The following is a 17,750-nucleotide window of genomic DNA, read 5'->3' as shown; positions in this document are numbered from 1 at the left end:
AGAGATCATTTGCTAGACAACCTCCTCTTGCAAATGAGAAAATGGAAAGGCCATACAAATAAAAAGAGGATTGGAATTAGGAATGGGACTCAGCTCTCCAGGAAAAAACCCTGAAGACAGAAGTGCCTACCACAATTGCCACATGGAAAACAGTTAACAATCTTGTAATTGGAAATCTAAATTATGGCCTTTGGGAAATTCTCCTTAGGAAAGGAGGAACAACATGCCCCAGTGGCCGCTGCTGCTGGTGGCAGGGGAGCAGGGCTGGGAGTCAGACAGGCCGGTCGGTCCCTGGTGAACACGCAGTGGTGCACTGTGCCTAACTTCTCTGCGCCTCTGTTTTTCATCTGTAAAGTGAGCTGATGCAGCTGCCTCACAGAGAAAAAATGTTACCACATTTTGCCTTGTATAATGCCTACTTTTTTGCCCAAAATTTTGAGGGAAAAAATAAGGATGTGTATTGTACATGGGTGATACTAATTCTGTATCTGTATAAATGTTTTCAATTATTTTATTTATGTATTTATTTATGCATTTTAATTATTTTATTTATGCTTATGTGTTAAAAGTGTAACTCCGGAAAGCAATAATAAATATCAGTATGCAAAATAATACCCTGGATTATTTTGCAATAATAAGTTTTGTTTCTAAATATAAAAAATAAGTAATTGAATTAAAAAATTAAAACAAAAATTTTTTCCATGAAAGTTTGGGCCAAAAATGTGGGTGTGCATTATACATGGGAGCACATTATCCACGGCAAAATACAGTACATGCATTCAGTAGGATATCAGGATACCAGACACACCACGCCTGGTGCTATGCTTGGCACACTGTAGGGGTTTACATTTTCCATCTGAGGTTTCTGTGTGCTAAAGCACGGTACGACTGGCTTTCTTGATGCCCTGAGTAGGTTATGTTGGATATTTGTTTTATTTAGACGAGGGAAAAGGGACATATAACTGAAATGGGGGTCTGCTGCGCTCTGCTCCCCCAACCGGGCTGTTGCTTCTGAGTTGTCTCCCTCTGCCTGTTCTGTCTGCTCTGGGTGGACACCCTGCGCTGGCAGCGCACCTTTTGCTCAGCACCACCGTCCGCCAGAGCACGGAGTCAGATTCTTGGAGGGGGGACGGGGCGAGGGGTGATCAAGGACCTTCTCCAGGACCCACTATGCCGGGAATCAGATGTCATTGGCAATGAGGAACTAGGTTATTCTGAGCCAAGACTTTTGCCAGTGCCCAGAGCCCCAGGTAGAAATTAAAGAAAAGAGGCCGTAACTCTCCTTTATGTCAACTCGCTAACGCCCTCTTTCCCCCACTTTCTAGTATGAAAAATTCCAATGTGCAGATAAGTGCAAAGTATCGTAAACGATCACCCCAGATTATAATGCAGGTGGGTGGATGGCAAAGCCGCACAAAGGATTTCCAGGAGTGATGTCAGGAATTACCATGTGTTTTGTCAGGAATTGCCAGATGTTTGCAAGGCTAATCAGACAAATTTCCTGAAAACGGCAAACCTCAATCTGTGAGTGAGAGGGACAGCTGGTAAAGAGATGATGCACACACTCAGAAAATTAAGAAAGGATTAAAAATGGGAGTGAGCAAAGGCTTGTGTGACACTTGGCTGGCAAGGAGGAGCTAAATCCCAGGCCTAAGGTGGGGCCCGCGCACTGGACTCCCAAGCCTGCATTTGGTTGGAAGACTGATGGCCCCTTGTGCTTGGGAGCGAGGGGCAACGTGATGGAAGCAGGGAAGAAGGCTCAGAGCAGGACAGGAAAAGATGGGCATTCCAAGGGAAAAGAGGTGGTAAAGAGGCGGACATGGCCCTGGGCCTTGCCAGGGGATTTGGGGACAAGAATGAAATGTAATGCATGAGTCTGGACAATGCCATACAGAAAAAAAAAAAAAAAAAAGAAAGGTAAACTAGTCTACTGGCTGCAAGAAGGTGTGGAAGGTACAGGTTACAGACCACCAGGGCTTTGGGGGGGGGCGTGGGGAGGCCTGGGGGGAGGTGGAGAACAAATAGCACTATGACCACCCGGTCTCTGGAAGAAAGGTGGCCCGAGTGTGGGGAAGGAATTGAATAAGGTTTGAGTCATAGCCAATTGAAACAAATTGAAGAGTAGCAAATCGAAGGATAACACTGAATTTTCATGGAAAGTTGTGGTTTTCAATTTGGGTATGCCTCAAAATCACCTGAGAAGCTGTTAAAAAAGAAAAAACGCTTTGCATAACCAGTTGGAAGATACGGTGTCATGTGGAAGAAAAGGCTCCACAAGAAGTAAATAAGATAAAATATTGCAGAATAAACTTGATAAGCTATGTGCAAAGCCTGAAAGAGATACTGGCAGGCACAAAAGTCAATTTTCTTTGCTACTGGCTAGGATGATTCAATGCTATAGAGATGTCAGTTATATCCAAATTAATGTACAAATTTAATGCAATACCTAAAAACATACCAACAGTTTTTTTCTGGAGATAGGAAGTTGATTTTAAATTTCATACATGAATAGCAAAGAAAATCCTGAAAAAAGAAAAGTCACAGGCAGAATGGTCACCAGACATTAAAACCTACACTATAAAGTGAACAGCGGAGAGCGTTTGCTGGTGCCTGAAGAGACAGGCTGACAAAAAAACGTGGTAGAGACTCCAGAAAATGGCCCAGGTACCCACGGATATTTGACTTAGGATAAAGATAGCATCTCAAGTCATTGGAGCAAAGATAGACTCTTTATTAAGTGACAGAGGGACAACTGGATGGCCATTTGGAAAAAGATAAATTTGATCCATATCTCACACCACAACCAGGATAAACAATTGTCAGCTCCAAATGCAAAGAAATGAAACAAGTACTAAAAGAAAACATGGATGAATTCCTTCACAATCTGGCAGTGGAGAGAACCTACTGTGACTCACAGTGCAGAGTAGTTAAATAAAAAAATAGACAAAGTCAACATCATAATAATTTTGAAAACTTTATGGCAATGAATATTAGCAGAGAATAAATCAATAACAAATTGGGAGAAAATATTTGCAGTTTACACTGCAAGGGATAATCTCCTTATGTATAAATCCTAAAAGTTAAGAAGAAAAACATAAAAATTTGAGACAGAAATAAATAGCAAACAAACCAGGCAGCTCAAGATAAAGATATACAGGGGGTATTTAAACATATAAAAATACTAATTATCTTAAGAGAAATACATTTTAAAGCATACTTCCTTGCCATTTGGGCTGAAAAAAAAAATCCAAGTAACATGTTCTGTTGGCAAGCTGTGATGAAATTCATATTCTCATACTTTTCTGGTGGGCGAAAACTTGTGCAACTCTTTTGGAGGGGAATTTAGGAAAAATTAATAAAATTAAATATGCAATTTCCCTTTGACCTAGCAAAATCTCTTCCAGTAATCTACCCCTGAGATACATGTCCACAAACACTAAACATCATAAGCAGTGGGGTATTGTAGCACTATTGGTGACTGTAAATGGCCAAAGTATTTACTGATAGGAAGTTTGCTGAATAAATTATGTACAGCCAGATGATGGAATATGTGGATCTATGGTTATGCAGCCATTAAAAAAAGAATTATGAAGATCTTTATGAACTGAGATGGAACAATTTTCAGGATATATTGTAAGTAAAAGAAGAGAGGTCCAGAACAGTATATATAGAATTTTGCCTTTTGTATAAGAAAGGAGACATAAGTATCTATACATATTTGCTCATTTTTGCAAAAAGAAACATAAGAATAACCCAGAAATTAATACAAATGGTTACCTGTAGAGGGTGAGTGAGAACCATGGGCTCTCTGCCTTCTTACATGGTTCTGATTCCTGAGCGATGGAAATGATTTATATATTTATTCAAAACTAAATTTAAATTTTAAAAAAAAGAAATTCCTAAAATTGAATACAAACCAAACAAATAAACCTAAAGTACATTGAATTGATAATATAACCACACTTAAAAAAGGCTTACTTTCTGTCAGTTTGGAAAAGTACTCTGAACATTCTTAGGGTGATGGATTAAAATTATAAAAGAACTGCAAATAAATTGGGAACTTTTCTTAGTAGGTTTATGGTTAGTCATAACATAATACTGGATTATAATTTAATATAATTTATATTTTCTGGATAATGCAAATAACTACATAAATTTACCCATCATATGAGAAACAAATGATTTCACTCTAAGATAAAAAAGACAAGTATAAAAGAAGGTAAAAAAACCCTGTAATGTTCATTTGAATCAGATCTATTAGTATGAATCATTTTGAGCATCTGAAAGATCAATGACTATATTTGAATATCCACACATTGAAAGGCAGGGCGGTGAGGAAGGAAAGCTATTTTTTGTAGAATAATGCCACTAACAAAGGTAGGCAAAATGAGAAAAGGAGAAAAATCATCACTTTGCCATCCCCATTATAACAGTCAGTCCAGGTAAGGATCATCAATGATGCTGAAACCACTGGGCGAAGGGGTATTACACAGGAAGAAGGACATTCACTGTTCTAACCGGGTGAGGGAACTTAGCACCCCTGGTAATGGACAACTGACATCCTAACAAGGATGTTGCAGGAACCCAGAGGCCTTGGAGAGAACGCAGGTGGCAAGGCTGTCCTCCCCTGGAGTCCCCGACATTGTGGTTGTGTCTGTACTTCAAAATGTCTAAAATGGGCAGGGAGGGGGTGGGGAGGCACAGGTTGCAGAGAAAACCAGGAACAGGATACAAGCAACATCTGTCAAACGTTTGAGCCACCCATCCCAGAAAAGGCATCTGCTGCCCTCCAGGGGGTAGAATGGGGGAGGAAGTGGACCAGGCCCCCGCTGGGCCACCGCAGCCCTGGCCTGAGCTTCAGCTTTTCCTTCCCCTTCACCAGGCTTCAGTCTCCTCACCTGAGAAATGTCTCTCCAGTCTCCTAGGCCCGCTTTGGTCTTTGCTTTCTCTGATATTACCATTCGCATCAGGTACCTAAAAAGGACTGGCTGGGCTGCAAAGTGTCCCGATATTCATTCTACCAACACAGTCCTGTGGGTGGGAGGAGAGCCGGTCTCGCCAGGTGGTCCCAGTCTGTGTCAGCCCTCCCGGGTGTTGCCCACAACCCTGTCCCCGCACATCATCATTTCTCTTCAATTGATTTTGTCTTCAACTTCAAACCTCCACTTTCCCAAAAGAGGAAGCTAAAGTTTGCCCACTTCAAGGTGACTGAGTTGCTTCCAGCATTTTTTCAGTATTGTTGGACAAACATTAAATTCTAAGTGCTGCCTTTTGCCTCTTTTCCTCCCCCTCCCCCTAAACCTGCCTTAAATTCAGGGAGGAGGACCCCTTAGGTTTCATCTTGGGGCTGGTGGTAGGAGAAGGTGCTTCTGATCTATCCAGAGGTGTGCCTGCCTATCCAGGAACCCTCATGGAGCCTGGCAGACTTCAGGCGGGTGGATTCACTGCACCCCCTTACCAGAAATAGAGGCCCCTGCGGATGTGCCAGGTTTGTGCCAAGCAATGGGAGCCTCATGGGGGTAGGATGGACATGAGACATACATTGTGCAATTAACTAGTTAATTACATACCTTTGTGATTCATACAAGCAGGGAGCTTGGAGAGTCACCTGGATGAGGCCGGGGGGCTCCCTACCCCCGGCCCCTCAATGCTGCGTCTGTTTACACACACATCTGGTTTCCGAAGGAAATCCAGTCGCACTGAACCTCTGTGGTTTGTGTGGATGTCAGTAAAGATGGGAGGGGAGATTGGGGCACATCACCTTTCTCCATTTTATCAGCACCCCCTCTTAGATTCCACTCATTGCCCTCCCACCGTGGAACTGAAAACCCCTCTCTGCCCAGCAGCTTTTCCTGCTCTCCAACCTTCATGACAACCTACCCAAGGACCTGGGTTCCCAGGTAGTGGGAGTAAGGTGTTTCCTTGCCAGACGACTGAGACAGTCTCTCCACAGATGCCCCTCAACACAACACCCCCCTACCCCACCCCCAATCTGTCCCTCATACTCCAGGGAGAACAGGTGCCACCACTCTGCCTTCTGGCACCAGATGGCACTGGGGGCCTGCAGGTTGTCAACTCTGCCCTGCTGTGACCTCCTGTTTCCATGTCATGGGCCAGTTTGTCGATAGCCTCTCTGGTTCCCATACATTCTCTCTAACAGGAAATGCTAACTGTTACACCGACTGTGGTGTACTGTAGGCTGAGCATGTCACCGATGCAGAGTGAAAGCCCCGCCCCGCCCCGCCCCGCCCCGCCCCGCCCCGCCCCGCTCTGTTTTCCAAATGGAAAGCACCAAGGCTTTTCCCAGCACTGGGCTGGGCTGGGGTGAGCTGGGGCTCTGGTCAAAAATCCAAAGTGGGGACAGAGATTGCCATCCCTCTAGGAGAGCAGTCAGTTCTAGAAAAGTAGACTACAAGATAGTTCTTCAGGAAGCTGGGAATGACAGTGAAGAAGAGTTAATAATTTAAAAATGATTTGGCAACCAGGCCTTGTGGGAAAATGTTTTCTTTCCCAAGATATTTTTCTGATTATAAAGTTAATATTCATATAAAATTGTACAGGACAATATAAGATAATGAAGATGAATCATAGTCTCCAATCAGAGCAACAACCACTAGTATTATATCATATTTTTGTGTGCCTAGTCATATTTTTCTTTTCAAAATAAAAAGGGGAGACATTTACATATTTTTTATTATGGCAACACATGCTGACTGTAAAGATAGAACCATAGTATGTAAACAAGTATTTGGAAATGACTCTGTTTTACGTGATGGATTGTGAACACCTTTCTGTGTTCAGAGCTTCAGACTTGGATCATCATTTTTAAAGCATCACACAATTCCATCATGCAGGTTGACCATCACCATTAACTTAACAAATCCTATTTTTAAAAATATCATAATGGCAAATGTCCTTATAACTTTGTGCATTTATCTAATTACTTCCTTAGGGTAATTTATTCTAGGAGTAGGGTTAGTGAGTTAGTGCTTTTGGCTCATATAACCAACCAATCAGTCTCCTGAAGGGTCAAGTCTGTTTTCCAACCCCGCCCCCGACTCCCCCACCAGATAAGGGTGATTTCTTTGCCAACTATGGGTATTGCTGCTCTCATTTTTGCCAGTTTTAAGGTGACGAATGTGACTTCCTGATGTCTTAGTTTGCTTTTTTTCTATAAATGAGGTTGACCGTCACTTCAAATGCTGCTGTTCATTTGTAGTTCTTGTATGAATAGTCTTCATAACTTTTGTCTTTTTTCTCTTGAGATGTTCATATTTCTTTATTTTAAAAACTTTCATATGTCAAAGATTTTAGTAATCTCATACAAACTGCAAATGTTTTCTCATGTGTTCCTTATTTCATTTGAGCCCCACAACAACCCCCAGGTGGTAGGCAGAGTGGGTGGGGTTACCCCCACTTAACTGACGTAGAAACAGTGACCCAGGGGAATGTTGGCCGAGGGCAAAAGGGCCGCAGGAAGACATCTGTTTCCTCACTGAGCTCGGTGCCCAGAGCTGTCCTACTGCTCCCCGGGGTTCTGATGGCACCCATTAGGGTTATGGGAGAAGGAACGTTTCCCTATACAAAACAAAATATCTTATATGTTGGGCCTCAGTTTCCTCTTCTGTTAAAAAAAAATAGAGTAGAATCAAATGATCCTTTACATTCATTCTCTTTAGTTCTACAATCTTTCAGTTCTATGATTTGAGGCACAACAGACCCACTTGGATGAATGCATTGTCTTCATCCTTAGAGAGCACACATGGGGTGAGGGGCAGGGTCACACAGCTGGAGTGTCTTCCATGCATGGAGTGTGGGGTGAATGTCCACAAGTGCGTTCCTGAGAGCATTTCCTTCCTTGCTTCCCCAGGCTGGAACCAGGAGTTTGCTTCTGGCTGTGCCTCTCCCCAGTCGAGAGCAATCAAACACGCACATCAACATGGGTAAACCCCAGAATTTCTATGTCATGGCTGGAGTCCTTGATCCAGGTAGCTGCCACCCCCTCCCAGAACCCCAGAGACATCATTAGTGCACCACCCACACACCAACTGAGCCTGCTCACAGCGTGTGATCCTTCCGGCACTGTGTTTATAGGAAATTACTACTGTTAGATTAAAACTGACACAAGGATAAACTACTCTGTCTTTCTGATACTGGGATATTTTTCCTAAATGTGACGTTTCCTTATTACAAAAGTAATGTATGTTCCTTTAGATGGCTTTAGAAAATAGATCCTCAAAAATAAGGAAATAAAAAAAATCATCCACAAACATACAACTGTTGCTAGTGACATTTTGGTGTGTATTTTTTGTTTATACAAAAAATGAGATCAAACTTTTGTAGATTACTCAGTTAAAGTAGATGTTGGATATATTTCCATATCACTAAAGATTCATCAGCTGCTCCGTTTTAATGGCTCCATGGTGCTCCACTTATGGGCGTGCCACATTTGTTTATCTTCTGAGTTGGGCATCTCAGGATCCCATAGCTGGATACGCAGGTTGCTTCCTCCATTATCCACCACAGACAATGCTGCAGTGAACGGATCTCTGTGCACAGCAGCAGTTCTGTCTGAGCACATGTGCTGAGCGATAAAGCAGCAGGCTGCTCTGTGTTGACAAATCGCCACCCAGAAAGGCCACCACACTTTATATTCTCCCAGGTCCTTGTGAGGAGCCATTTCTCCACATGCTCATCCTCCATAGGTAACCTTCCTTTTAGCATTTTGTCAACCCTAGACACGAAAATTCCAAAGTTTTAATTGGTGTTGTTTGATCACTAGTAATGGGTTTTTGAGGGTGGGGCAGAGTTATGGCTATTTAACATTCTCTGTTACTGAACTGCTTGTTTATGTCCTTTGTCTAGCTTCTTCTTGGGGGGGCTCGTCTTCTGTTTCCTCATGGAATTGTAAATATACCTTACATTTACATTAGTGACTGTAACATTTTATTACATGTTTTTGACTGAGCTTAGCAATGACTTACTCTTTGCTTTCTGTGTTTAGTGCCATGTTTACAAAAATTTCTCTAGTATTTTAGCTTGCCTTTGTGGTTGCAAGAAACAGAGGCTGATTCAGAACCTCCAGAGAAAGGAGGTGGGATGGGGAGGGCGAGTATCCGGAGAATAGATGGAGATGCTGTGTGAAACTGGACGCCCAGGGACTCTAGAGCACTGGTCTCTGGAGTCAGGAGCACGCATGACATTGGCCTGTGGGAAGGAAATACTAGCTCTTTTATGTATATGCATATTCACTTTTAATTTTTATAGGAAAATGGAGCAAACATACATAAGATATATAAAAATATGTATGTTGAGTTTATAGAATAAAACAAATACCCATGTATCCCTTACCCAGACCAATAATACCACTCACTTGCTACCTCACCTTTTCCAATTTCTGCCTTTTTTTTCATGTGTTATCTCTGACAACCACTTGCCAAATATATTTGTGCAGTAGGATATGTTATTTATAAATAGGTATATGTACATCTATTAGTAGATACCTGTGAAATTTTTGATTTTTCAAATTTATTGTTGGAATCAAATAGTTTGGAACCCGTCTCTCTTTCAGGGCTCCTGCTTATCTCCACCCCCTGCTTCTTCCTCCACCCACAGGCCTCCTTTGTCTCCTGCTTTGTGCACCGGTTCATTTTGCATGTAGCTCATGGTGGCCACCTCTGGCCGAGCTCTGGCCCCTTGTCATCATGACCTTGCTTCAGCTGCCATTGCTCATTAGCACAGCCTTCCTCCACTCACATTCTAGAGAGGACCATGGTGGGTGGGATGATGCGGTACAGTAGATAGCCACCGCCCCTCTGTAATCTGCGAGAGGGGTAGCTGTCCTTAGGTGTGTGGACAGGGCATACGCCGTAACGCCTCGGGTAAACTGACCTCCAAACCAGGCAACTGTGCACATGTATAATGTTTCCTGCGGGTGCATTTATTGTTATGAGTTTTAATGGAAGATAGAGTGTAAGAATCTTTTTCTTCATTTCATTAACCAGTATTCCAATACAAAATTTTAGTAATCTTCACCAAAACAATATACTACCTTTGTTATATAGTAAAGTTTCATAAACATGGGTCTGTTTTCACACTTTTATGATTTGACCTGCTAAATGTTGTATACGCAGCACACTTTAAAGATATTTGTATGACTTAGTCACATATTTAATATTGCTAAGGCAAGTCCTTTCTCCTTTCTCTTTTTTCTAGTACCTGTTTTTCCCATTTATTTTTCCAGATTAATTTAAAAACACCATTGCAATTGAAAAATATTTGAACAGGAATTTTATTTTCAGCCAGCTCCTTACTTAGGATATGACCCAGACACTGGATAAGAATACATACCTATTAACTATTTGGGGAGAAAAGAAAAATTACACAAGTCAATATTTTTTTCTTTATAAAAGCATTTAAAAGTCCTCCAAAATTTAAATTTTACTGGTAAGTTAAAGAATAATTTAATTTTTCTTTTACTCACTTATCAGTGTGGGCCAAGAAATTTCCATGGGATTTTTCACATGCTCAAGTCTTGCATATTATGCAGGAAACTCCTTTTTCTTTCTTTTTTATAATTACAAAATTTTTCAGTTACACTTGATGTACAATATCATATTGGTTTCAGGTGTACAACATAGTGATTCTACAGTTATATAACCTACAAAGTGATCACCCCAGTACATCTAGTGCCAATCTGACACCATACATAGGTATTAGGGTATTATTGACAATGTTTCCTATGCTGCATTTTACATCCATGTGATATTTATAACTTGCAATTTGCACATATTAGTCCCTTCCTCCCTGTTTACCCATCCCCACAACCCTCCTCCTATCTGGCAACTATTAAAATGTTCTCTGTATCTATCAGTTTGTTTCTGTTTTATTTTTTAGATTCCACATAGAAGTGAAATTATATGGTGTTTGTCTTTCTCTGACTTATTGTATTTAGCATAATACCTTCTAGGTTCACCACATTGTTACAAATGGCAAGATTTCATTCTTTTTTATGGCTGTATATATGCACCGCATCTTCTTTACACAGTCATCTATTGATGGACACTTAGGTTGCTCTTATATCTTGGGTACTGTAAATAATGCTGCAACAAACATAGGGGTGCATATGTCTTTTGGAATTAGTGTATTTTATTTCTTTAGGAATAAACATTAAACTTTGCCCTTTTTAAGTATACAGTTTGATGAGTTTTGACAAATATGTGTAGTCCACTACAATCAAGACATCGATCATTTCCATCACCCCCCAAAATTCCCTCATGCCTCTGGCAATCATGTATCATTGCAATATATTGAAACAATGTTGAACATTTAAGTAGAAGAAAATTAACATATTTGCATCATCAAGTCTTCTTACAAAAAATAAACTGTTTTCCATTAATATCCTAATTTTTTTCCAAAATTTTATAATCTTCTTATGAATCCTAAATCATTGTTATATTTTTCTCTTTATTGTATCAGTATATTGTGTTTTATTATATTTTCTATATGACTCTTACGATGTACAGTAAACATGCATTTTTGTAGTTGTATAACAGGCAACTAATTAAATACATAAAACACTCAAAAGCATAATTTTAGGTGCAGGGGCTGGCAAACTGGCTAGGGCAGAATGAAGTAACAACTGTCCTGTTCTTCGTTTCTCCTGTGGGTGGCCGTTGCATCTCGGCTGTCCAGTGACTGAGTCCATCTCTGTGTGCCTAGTACTGAGCTCGGCATGGGTGTCCAGAGGGTGTTGGATTAATCAGTGATCAGCGAATGACTGCCCCACAGCTGGGACCCTCTTTCCAGACAGGGCTTTCTGCATGGCTGGGACTGGTGCCTTCCGCACTCGAAGCAGCAGGAGCCAGGGAGTTAGGGGAGGTGCAACCCACTGGAAGGCTCAGCCTGCTTTAGACATGAAATGCCTGTCGTTGCTAAGAATGGATGTTGATCCCACAGGGCTCCACTGACCACCTTCTGTAACTCACGGAGCCTAACCAGAAGCTCCTAGACTGTGCTGAGCAGCCCACAGGCAGATTCGGCCCCTCCCAGTTTCACTGAATCAGGACTGCCCTTCTCCGCCTGACTGAACTCCGGACCACTGGCGCTCATATGGTCCTCAATCTGGTTTCAATTCAGCAGTGTTTCAAAATAACCAGATGGAAACAGTTCAGTCAGCGCTGATAAGGCCTCCCCTGCAAACCAAATGGCCCATCTCCTTGCTGTTTGCTGGAATTCTGCCAACTCACTGGAGAAACCCTTGATTTCCTGTGCTGAACTGAAGTTCTGACAGGGAGTGATATATGCTTTTGATTAGAATTTTTAAAATGGAGCAATCAAATAATTATCAAAAAATGGAATTTGTTTCCTTGAGAAACTCAAATTATATGTTTCATGGAAGCAAAATTAATTAAAGAACTTCCTGGTCAGGGGAAGAGGAATTATTTTATTATTATTGTCACTCTTCCCCGCTCCCTTGGGGGAAAATTGGCAGGGTCTGTGGTACGGCCGGAGTCAACGTGCTGTGGGTGGAGCAGTGGTTCTCAAACCTCAGTGTGTGTAAGCTGCAAGGGGTCTTGTTAAAGGTTCTGATGCGGGGGGAGTGGAGCCTGAGACCCTGCAATTCAGTAAGCCCCCAGGGGACGTGATGCTGCTGATGCCGAAGCAGGACACTCTAGTCTAAGCTTTGTGACAAGCTTGCAGACAAGTCCTCACTTGGACCCTCCCTCTCCCACCAGTGACAACATGCCACTTGGTCTCTGCATGTCTGGTACTGTGACGGCAGAACAACCTTAAGTTCATTGCTGAAACCCTGGTGCCCAGCAGGAGCAGAGCCCAAGGCTCTCCATATGACCTCTCGACACTGGGAGGCTCTCACACATGTCTAGGAAGTTCAGCTTGGCCCTTACCTTTGGGTCATCTTGAATGGAAAATGGATCATGGGCTGCCAACTGCAGACCTGCCCAAAAAGGGCACTGTCCCTGGCTTGCTCCCTAAAAAGGAACTCAACCAGGGACAAGAATCATCCGTCAGAGCAGCCACACGGCTTGACTGACAATGGCCAGCTGCCGCTTACTGTAGATGCCAAGGAGGAACATGCCTGCTCTCTCCTTCATTGTGCCCCCCTCCCAGACCCCTGTGTCCTGGGCCAGAAAGCCTCTGAGCAAACTTCTCTCTCAAAGCTGTGCTAGGACAGTGCTAGGCTTAGCCCCGTCCTCTGGCTTGGGTGTCACCAGAGCCACCTAGCTCCTGTCCCTTCAAGTGGGGATGAGAAGGAAGATACTACACACAGGGCATAAGTGCAGCCAGCCTGCTGACTGCCCTCCTCAGACCCTGGACTACCGTCTCTCCTCTGACCTTGCTCAAGCTGTGGGAGTCTCACCCCTGGGCAGTCACTTACCTGGGGACCTGGCAGTGTGGTCAGTGGTATCACCAGTCCAAGCCGCAGCGAGCTGCTGAGGGAGGACCTGGCCTCCACCACACCACACACTGTTTTCTTTCAAGCCCACCTTCTGCAGGAGTTCTTCATCCTTCCACATTTTTTGTTATTCTTGTTACAGATTTTATACAGTAAAATGCATAAAATCTTATTTATAGCTCAATCCATTTTTAGATATGTAAGTTATCACCCAGATCAAACTAAAAGAACATTTCCATGGCTCCAAAGGCTTTTCATTCAATAGCCACTGCCAGAGGTTTACAATATTTGGACTATGATGATAGATTAATTTTCTCTGTTCTCCTAGCATCTAATTCCTTCCTCACTGTGCCAGGCTTTTAATTTGTAAATGTTATCCATTTACAAATTTAAAAAACAAAATAACAAGACAAGGTGGCTGGTCTTCCTATGTGGGGGTGACTTTCCGTCCTCTACGGATGAAAGTAACACTACCAAGACATGATCTGCTTGGGGAGGAGAGGTGGCCAATCTCTCAGAGAAGAAAGGCCAAGAGCCTCTTCCTCAATGGCTTTTATTGGGTGGTAATACACAGGAATACAGGCAGTAAGGATCAAACAGTAGATAACATTTCAAAGAAATCTGAGGGCTTAGTATGAGTGTCTGTCAGGTAAGGGGGGTTGGAGAAACTTTGGGAGACATACTCATTTCCTGCTTGGACCCTTATCATATGAATGAAAGCACTCTTAGCAAAAAACAGGCTTCGCAGGACTTTTAGGAATTCTTTCTTATGCCTGATCACCCTGGATCCTGCTCTAGCCGGCAAGGGGCTGCACCACCTTCCCCATCTCAGGTTTTTAGGCTTAAGCGGATTAGAGCCAAGAAGCACTTCTCCCAGATGGAAATGGGGACTCAGGCTATGTCAGAATAGCCAGGGAATGAGAGTCCATCACTCCCTCTTTGCTGCAGCCCCTTGAGTCCTTCCTTGAGGGCCTCCCAAGTGATCCTGTCTGGCTTAGGTTGCCCCTCCTCTGAGGAGTCTTACCCATATCTGACTATCCAACTATGTATTGAGGGCAGGGGGACGAAGCAGAGGCAGCGTTTGCTACCAGGGACAAGCTTTGTCTCCTTGTGGCTCGAATTCTGGAGGTCGCTCACTCATCCTTAGCCATGGGGGGCAGTTACAACTCCTGAGAGAAGGCAGAGTGCTTCCCAACATTCCTAGTCTCGTCCAATCCAACCACCACCATCCCTGTGAGTGGGGAGGGAGGGGAGGCGTGCGGGGCTGTCTCCCCTGAACCCTCATGGTCTCCCTGAACAAGGTGCAAATGTGGACACAAAGTCTCCTCTGTGCTATGGACAGAACACCCCCCAACAATGAACAGTGTCATGGAGCCTTGAAAATAAAGGACCAAAATATAAACTTGGTCTTTCACTAATGGGATATTTGACAATAAACAAAAAAAAAGAAGAAGAAAATTGATGTAATGATGGAATTGTAGTTATGATTTTAAAAGTTAGAGTTGGTATCTTTGAGCAACACATACAAATGCGGGATCAGGGTGGGGTGGGGGTGGGTGGAGATGGAACAAGCTCATCTATATAATGATGATTATTAATGATTGATCAAGTTCACTAAACTATTTCTACCCTGAAAATATTTAAAAATTTCTACAATAAAAGAGAATGCAAGTTTCTTTCAACTAAATGTCCAGATGTGCTCTCCTGTGGGACACAGGGTGAGCGACTTTTAAGACCCCCTAGGATGGATGGCATCATCACCGTCAGACACCTGTGTGGACCAAGACAACAACTGCCGTGACATGCTGGGCAGATGACCAAGCTAGGTCCCTGCTCTTGGCCTTCCCAGGGCTCCTGACACTCACAGCAGAGCCTGCTGGGAACGGACTGTGGCCCCAGCCCTGGTGCTGGAAGCTTCCCCCCTTATACTGCCATGGCTCACCCCGTTTTCCAATGGCCACCTCAAGTAGTCCGTCCTTGACCAATAATCACTCTAAAACCCATCTTTCTGTAACTGCCCCAACTCTTACCTTCTTTTATTTTTCTTCAGAGCACTTCTTACTATCTGACCTCATTTAATACAAGTACTTGTTTATAGTCTGCCTCCCTAAAGCTCGGCTGCACAAGGGTGGGGCCTTGGTTCGGTTCTCTCCTGTATCCCCAGCTCACAGGACAGGGTGGGCCACTAGCAGGCATGCAACACATGCTTGACGAATGAACACGCAGGCTGGTGGGCCACACTCCTCTCCAGGCCCATTGTCCTGGGCTGAGAGAAGGAAAAACTCACCCCCATCTGTTCTTGAACCCACCAAAGATAAGCTAAGCACCACCTTTTGAGCCAGTGAGCACAGGTGAAGGTGGACACAGAATTAAACCCACCAGGCCCAGAGCAGCAGCACCCAGGCCCTGGAAAATCAGAGCAGCAAGACAGCAACAGGTCTATCAAAGTTGGAGGGACACTCCCTCAAAGTCAGCAGCCCTGGATAGAGCGATAGAGCAGCAGCCCTCCTCACCACCTGCTGTCCTGAGGGTTCCATTCCATTCCTCCTTAACAAGATTAAATTGCTCGAAAATCAACTGGCTTCATGAGGGCTCTGTGCCCACTGCCTGCTCAGTTTATAATCCTGCCGTGATGTTCTTGCTTCAAAGCCAAAAGCCCAAGTTTCTGGTTTGAACCTCACTTTTTTTGTTGTGTTTTAAGAAACTTGTTTCTAAATTGAATGCCAGGTAAATGAAAGCAGATTTGAATAGCTCACTGAGGCAAGATGACCAAACAATTCCAGGCTTAGATATGTGGACGGGGGGTGGGAACACAGAAGATGTGGGAGACTATCAGAAACTGGCACACTTCAGGGCAGGCGGAAGTGCAGCAGTGATGGAGAAACAGCAGGCAGGGTCTGGATATAACCAAACCCACTCATTGACAACCTTTGTTGAGGAAGCTCCAAATCACCAAAAGTAATGGCGACCATCCTTTACTGAGTACATACTGGTGTTCCTTCACACGGCTTCAAAGCCTGGGCATGACACTGACCCCTGACGACAGTACTAATATATTGTGTTCTAGGTTACGGGTAACCTAAGCGAGGCAGTGAGAAGTTATAACGCTTAGGCAGCAGGCTGGTTTCAGTGCAATGGATTCCTGAGGAGCAACGGTGCGATGGTCCAGAGCGCAGGCTGCATGTGCACTGCGTTCGCCTACCCACCCCTGCAGGGGAGCACCTGTGGCCTGCCAATTGCAAGGACCCTGGCAGTGTGCTCCCCAGCCCCACGTGGCCATTCTCAGAGAGGGTTTATCCAACATGTCATCATCATTCAATGGATGTGTCCATGGTGGGGGAGGGGCCACTGAACTTTGCCTTGCAGATACATTTTTTTCTCTAATCAGCCACCTAACCTTGGCAAGGGAAAAGGGGGTTATTTTGGGATGCCTTCAATATTTACCAGATTCAAGAATATAAAAAGTATACAAAAATATAATGGAAATAAGTCACATAAAAACTGAGCAAGATCTGTGCTAGCCATGGAAATAAAACTTTTAACTCAACATGTATACCCTGAGCCAGAAACAGCCCAAGCAGATACACGCCCACCACTGAACAGCAGTTCCTGAGGAGGGTGGGGAGGAGCAAAGACCTGAGCTTGATCCGTCATGTCTAATGTGTTTAAAGGAATGCTTTGTGAATTTCTGGAGTAATAAAAGATTTCTAAATGTTGAAAATTAAAAGGAAATGCATCCAAAAATTGTTTCTTGGTAGTGAAACAATGCTGATTTCAAAATTTCTGCGTTTGAATTTTCTGTATATTACAAATTTTCCCTGAGAATGTTACAAGTATGGGAGAAGAATGAATACACTTTAAAATACACTCTTAAATGAATAGAAAGTAGTTATCCCCTAAATTCTAAAGGTGTTACTAAGGAACACATGGGTGAAGAGGTTGTTGACTGTATGTCATTAATAAGTAGGAATAACCTACCCCTGTCATTACACAGTAATGCCCTTCAAAACTATGAGTAAAAAATTTGAACTTGATGGACAAAATAGGCTTGTGTAACTGCTCTTCTAAATTTTAACTCACACACAATGTAAATAGTGCTATATGCAAAAAAAAGGAAAAGAAAATTTATTTGGGGGATTATGGGTGATTTGAAATATTTTTTAAATTGAAATTTAAAACAAGGAAAGGTTTTATAGTATCTTATACAGATGCCTTGACAATTTCAAATCACTTCACTGGGTTCACATGAGCCTCCCAACTCCATTGTGCATCTTACTGGCATTCAGTGCATCTCGGCTCTTATGCCTGAGATACCAGCTGCCTCACGGACAGC

The sequence above is a fragment of the Sturnira hondurensis genome, unplaced genomic scaffold (genome assembly GCF_014824575.4).
Source record: "Sturnira hondurensis isolate 20B ecotype Veracruz unplaced genomic scaffold, ASM1482457v3 Scaffold0019835, whole genome shotgun sequence".
NCBI classification, from domain to species: domain Eukaryota; kingdom Metazoa; phylum Chordata; class Mammalia; order Chiroptera; family Phyllostomidae; genus Sturnira; species Sturnira hondurensis.
This window is presented reverse-complemented; position numbering follows the sequence as displayed.